The following is a 6,863-nucleotide window of genomic DNA, read 5'->3' as shown; positions in this document are numbered from 1 at the left end:
GCAGGCAATTGTGGAGGATTTTGTCATGAATGGTCAAGGAGACATAAAAAGATGGAGAATTATCGTCAGCAGGCTTGGTCATTGGGCTAAGTACAATTGCTGGCCTATCATCTTGCAAATTGACAGAGTCAGTGGAGGTTTATGTGGCTTTTAGCTCAAAGGCATCAAGGATAGGCTTTCTAAACACTTCACTCTTTACAAGTTCTAATAGAGGTACAGATATTTTTAACTTCTAGACTTCTGATTCAAAGCTGAAAGGGGAAGGTGACTTGTCAGGACCTCTTACCTCTTGAGCTGACATTTTGAGGATGACTGGGTCAGCTGCTGGTCTCTTCTGTCTAGTATACTGTGACTGTTAGGCCCCTATACTACTAGTGTAACCCCTTATTTTTATTAGTATAACCCACTTATTATATTGATGTACCCATGTAGTGCCCATATTGTTACTATTGTGCCCCATAGAAGCCCACTATTGTTATTATTGTGCCCTTACATTATTATTGTTATGTCGGCTCTGATTATGTTATAACCCCTTAGACTCCTATATATAGAAAGGAGGTCTTTTCATTTGTATCATCCAAGAATTATTCATTTATGTAATGTAAAGGAGGTTGCCCCCTCGAAGAGGCTGAATTCTAAGGCGTTGATCTATCTTTTCTATCTTTTCTTGAGCTGGTTTCATAACATTTGGTATCAGAGCCTTGGATTCTAGGGTTTCGCTGCTCCAAACAGGTCATCGTGGCATTTTCGCTATAACTTTTTTTCTGTAACATTTCAGAAGTCGCAAAAAAAACCCATTTGAGAATAAATTGCGCTGAACCTTGGGTCCGAATTTCAGAGCTTTTAGCGCAATATTGTCGGAGATATGATTTGAGGAAGTTGGTCTTTTTGCAGACTCTTGAATTACACTCAAAACAGGTGACCTTGGGCAGGATTCTCCTTGACATTGCCTGCGTTTGACCTCAGATTATACCTTTGTTGTTCTTTGGTCTATAGAACAGCTTCTTTGTCCCATTCTTGACTGATTTGGTCTTGTACTAATGATTCTTCATATGCGGCCAATGTAAAAAACGCAACACTGCCTTTATCTTCCATGTAATGAATTTAATCCTCTTCTTCAAACTATTCCTCATCCATGACTACATTCTGGAAAGGAGCTTTAACCTTTTGTTCTTCATTTGTTTCTTTACCCCTCTACATGATTTACAATTGTTCATTTGCTCTTTTGAATGGATTTGGATTTCTTGGAGCAAATGTGTTTGGAAGCCTTGTCTTTCCTAAGCTTTGCTCAAACTTCAGCTTAGATATCTCAACAGCCAATGACTCTATCATTCTAGTCATTTTGTCTAACTTCAGCTCTGAAGATGAAGCAGAGGAAGAAGAAGCCTCACCTCTCTAACTTCTTCTATCAGCATGACTTTTTAGATTTTTTGCAGCTATGATATTCGATTCCACCTCTAAAGCTACATCTTGCATATCAGCTAGAGTGGCACATCTTCTTTCTCTCAAAACCAGGCAGAAATCAGAGTCGAAAACATTGGCATAAGTGAGTTTGGCAGAGGTGGGAGTAGGCTTTAATTCAGCTTGTATCTTACTATACATACGGTTAAATCTTTTGTTAAAATCGGGCAATGATTCCCCACTTTCCCTCTTCAGGTTAACAAACTCAGTATGATAGTATAGCAGGTATTTCTTATCTCCCCAGTGATTCAAAAATACATCATCTAATGCTTCAATATCTGCTATAGACCTAGGGGCCAGTTCTCTGAACCATTTTCTAGCCTCCCCATCAAGGCTCTGGACAAACACTCTCATCCACACATCATCCTCACTGATATCTAGGTTATCACCATAACTATAAAAAGACTCAAGGTGCCCTTCAGCTGTTACCCCCTCTGTACCAGTGAATTTAGGCATGTATTTCTAGTATTCTCCTATAGGCATGGCATTTAAAGGAACAGACAAGACTAGGGGTCCATACCTAGCAGCTATGATTCTTTCCATCTTCATGGGAGCTTGTTGGCCTGCCATGACTGGGATATGTGGAAGGATACTAGCAGATTGAATAGTAGGAAACAATGAGATAGATGACAAGGACAAAGGAATATGATGGACTGTATGGGAGACTTTCTTTGGACTGAGATCCAAAGGGGAACTAAATGAACAAGGAGCTTTATGAATCTTTGAAGGTATTTCTCCACTAATAATGTTAGGTTCTAAATCTTCAAACTGTATATTCTCAGTTATAACCTTCTCCTGCAGAGATACATAAGATTTCTTAGGCTTACCTGATCCTGATGCTCCTTTCTTTGATGTTCTCTTCGGCTTAACAATCTTCTCAGGGTTAGGCACTGGGTCAGCTGGTGATTTCTGAGGATTTCTCCGAGTGTGCCTCACAAACTGAGCCAGAACTATATTGTGGAGTCGCCAAAGGTTGGTATTCTAGTAGAGTCGCCAGATAGATGATTACAACCAGAAATGTGCTCAGAATTTGTCTATCATCAAAGCTGGAACTGTGTCGTTCTCCCAGGGAAGCTGAGCTTCAATCTCCTTTCCCCGGAAATGGTGCCAATTAATGTTATCACCCTAAGAAACTCTCCTAGGTTGTATCTCAGAGATGCTCGGGAACATTACAAACTCAACTTAATGTTGGAAATGGATGAATGGAAGGAATGATGCTTGTTCAAGCCAGATAATCACTTCTACTTTGCTTGACTCCAAACATGCATGAACACCACCAGACTACAAGGCTTTAGACCACCAATTACTCACAATTCAGAGATTGGGTGAATATGGAGAATACTGACCACACCAGTAGATGCACAAGACCTTGTGATGGCCGACTGCAACCAGTAAAGAGGTCTGCGAATCTAACTCCCTAATGCACAGACAGGATGACAACTCTCTAGCATTAAGTGGGAAGAAACCTGAACAACACATTCACTGATACATACAAGATTTTAACACAAAGGTAGGATGACAGCTCCTCTGATGTTAAACATCAAGAGTTCAGGAAAACTGCACAACAAGCACAGCCTAGAACAGAAAAGGAATGGAAAGTGAGCAATTAACAACAAAAGAAGCTTGTATTAGCTGAAAATGAAGATGAGATGCTGCAAGTATCAAAGCAGTTACAGTCTCCAGAAGTTGAACCTTACATCAAAATAACAACCATCAACCCTGATTACATCTTGTTTTTTGGTATATATAGAGTTTCATTACAAAGGCACTCGGCCATTCGAGGTATGGAAGGGTCATAATGTTGGCATTATGAGACAAGTGTTGTCCTTGATGGCAAATTGACAGATTATAGTGCAGCAGGTCAGTAGCAAAGAATTGATGATCAGACTACAAAGAATGAAGAAAGAAGAGTATATATGCAGGTTCACTATATACCAAGTAGGGTATACACGCAGGTTCACTATATACCAAGTCGCGTATACTCAGGTTTGCTATATACCAAGTAGGGTATACACGCAGTTTCATGCACGGAAAAGCGCGTACATGTCGGAAAGCTTACTTTTGGTCCATGGTAGTTAGTCCTCGGTATTTGAACCTATGGTTTTGGACCATGGTATCTCGACAAGTGTGTTGATCCCAAGTATTGGGCTCTTGGTATTGATTTATTATGGTTTTGGACCGTGGTATTGAGAAAGGCCTAAGACTATAAAAGGAGAAGAAGATCATTAGGCAAGAGCATCGAAAAGTCTTGAATATCTGAAGAAGTATGAGATCCAGTATGCAGGTTATGGGTTGATGATGCATTGCTTGATCTGAGCTAAGGAGGGATCTCACCGGTTGATGGAGAACAAGAACTAAGGAGAGATCGGGATCAAATGGTTTGAAATGAACTATCTCTATATGATTGATTATGTTTATTCTAGATCTGTATACTGACGCATGCAATGATCTGAACTGGGTATAACTTAAGTTTGTAATCGCTGCAAGTGATGATTGAATATTTATAGATCTGTACGCGGGTTGGCTTTGGTGTAAGCGTGTATGTACGCAGGTCGAGTTCATTGTAGTAGCGTATACCTTTTTGAGCTATGATATTTGAAGTTCAGGTGGTTCTGGTTGTTAAAGGGTTCTGATGACAATTTAAAGGTGTCAGTATTCTGCATATCTTGTTTGGATGATTTTGTTTAGCTTCAGTATTGATGGATGAGAACTAATATTGGATCAGGATCATAATGACTCATATTTATGAGATCTGATGGACTAGATCTGGGTGCTAATGCATATATTATCCTTGTATATGTCATGATCTGGTTATGTCTGAAGTCAGGGAGTGCAGCAAAGTTATGAATAAGTGATTAATGACATATACGCTGGTTCATCTTGATGAAGTTGCGTATACACGCAGGTTCGGCACTTCCAAGTAGCGTATGCACTCTGATGCATGATTTTGATGGTACAGTTGGTTCTGATTGTTATTGCAGAGTTCTGCTCTGTGTTCTGGTGACTGTGTTGTTGACAGGGCTTCAGTGTTTCAGTGATTCAGAGATTGATGATGCGAGTATTGATTGTTTTGTGCTTCAATGATATTTATGGGTCCAGTATGAAAATTTGATGAAACGTGGCCTTCAAATTATGTGTTGTGCTTCAGGAGTATCCAGTCTGAAAATTTATGAAACGTGGTACCCGGAAGAGAGAAGATTGTAGGCCGGCGCCTATGTACTAGTATCTTAGCTAGTACAAGAGCAAAGGGGGTTGGAGCTCCCTTCCAGGAGAGTCTGGAGAACGAGAGAAGGTTGTAGCCTGCGTGCTGGTAAAGGACTGCACCAGTACATTGTAAAAGAAGTTTCTTAATAAAGGAAGATAGAAACGAATTGCAACAGGTGGTTTTCACCCACATTGGATTTCCACCTTATATCATGGTGTTCATGTGTGCTTCTTGTGTGTGATGATCTGTTCTGTTTTACTGCACCTGCTTATTGTTCATATGGTTAATGAAGTTCTGATACACTAACTAAAGATCAAAATTTAATGGATTAACTGAATCATAAGTATTTTGGATATACGCTGCTTGCTTTAGAAACAGTTGCGTATACACGCGATTTCCCTTGAATGAAGTAGCGTATATGTATCTAAGTATGGAAATGAAAAAGTTTTATTGATTTGATAATACTGATTCACCCCCCCTCTCAGTATTATTTCCAACACATAATTGAACACCAACCGCTTTAACTCCCTGACAGGGCTTCTGAGTGCAATTTCTTGTTGTATCAAATGAATTTGATCTCCTCAGGTGCTCTGTTGTCCTTTGAGTCGGCTGGAGTGGCGTATAAGATAAAATTCCATGCTTGTTAAATGTAGTTTCTGCTCGAGCCTTGTCCTTCTTCTTCTCAAGTACACAATCTGTTGAATGCTATGGTTGGGGAGGAAATGCACCAGATATTGGTAGACAGTCGTCTTCATCCTCCGGGCACATGGAATGGTCAGAGTGAGAGGAGTGCATGGCGGATGTACGAGCAGCGCAGAGGAGTGCTATCAGCCATTGGATCAAATGAATAGATAGTGGAGATTTCTTAGCGTGAGGTATCGGGAGGAAGCAGGAGCAAGATGATCGTGAGCCATTGGATCTCGGGTTGGCAGATCCAACAGCTATCAGACGGAGGAGACGCACAGGATTTAACGGGTGAGAAAAGCGGTTTCGGCGACAGGCAATATCGATCGCACCGCTTTCGGACGACGAGCGGTAAAGGTATAAGGGTGCACGATTCCATCTGGAGGGTGACACGTGGCAGTGGGGGCAGAATGAAACTGCTTTCGATCGCGAGTTAACGGGTTGTCAATTCACGGGCGCGAGAAAAGTGAACGTCGTCCGATCGCGGTGGAGATGATCGGACGGCGGGGGTTTGGTTGCACGGGTTTTCGTCGGATGTGACAGGGAAAGAGCTTGTGAAGGTGCGCGATCGTGTGAACACAGTTGTATGATGGTTTAAGCTCCGCGCTTGGCGGCCTGAGGGAGCATGGGCTTATACAGGTTTTTAGAGGTAAAATGGAGGTAGCGGGGTGTATGAGAGTGTAAGCAGAGTAAAGGAGAATGAGAAGGATGGCTGATGCGAGTCCTCTTTGAACATAAACAACTCAGCCAGGCTTGTATTTGACCCTCAAAATGTCAAAGTATGTAGCAAAGCTAACAGTCAATTTCACCCCTGCAAATGTGACTTGATCCCTCTTAATATGTGTGGCAAACAAACTAGTCAACCTAGCATGACATTTGACTTTTTTCAACTTGCTCACAAAACTCAAGACACCCTACATGCTGAAAACATTGCTTGGAGAGTGGCGAGGACATAAACTCCTATTTATTGAGAGGTTCATACCTTTCAATTTTCCCACCCCTATTGTAAGGCCTCCTTTCCTTATCCATTGTAAACTTGTGAGTGCAAACCCTAGGGGGAAAATATGGGAAGGGAATGAGGTAATAGGATGTAGGGGTTAGGGAGTAGGAATGGGTGTAGGAAAAATTTATAAGATGGGGAGTGATGTTAGGGAACTTAGGGAAGTGGAGGCACGTGAAAAGAGTGAGGGAATAGAGCTAGGGAATTTATACACATTCCTAGCTATGAAGGCTGCCAAAAACACAGTGTAGGGCTAGGTTTTAGGTATAGAAGGTTTTAGGAATGAGAGTGAGGGGGTGTGAGGGTTTTAGGGAGTGTGTTTGAGTTTGAGGGAGGATAAAATGTATAAGAATAGGGTTTGTAGGCTTACGAACATGAAAAGGAAGGATTCCCACAGAAAACGCAGCGAGGTAGCTTGAGACCAATTTCTTGGAATGTCTTTGGCCATAAAAATGTTGAGGAAGTGGTTGGTGATGAATGATATCTCTTTAGAAATTAAATAAGTGAGGAAAT

The sequence above is a fragment of the Pinus tabuliformis genome, chromosome 5_2, assembly GCF_031772625.1.
Source record: "Pinus tabuliformis cultivar Carrire ecotype Pingquan chromosome 5_2, CPIR1, whole genome shotgun sequence".
In the NCBI taxonomy this organism is placed as follows: domain Eukaryota; kingdom Viridiplantae; phylum Streptophyta; class Pinopsida; order Pinales; family Pinaceae; genus Pinus; species Pinus tabuliformis.
Note: the sequence above shows the minus strand (reverse complement) of the source record.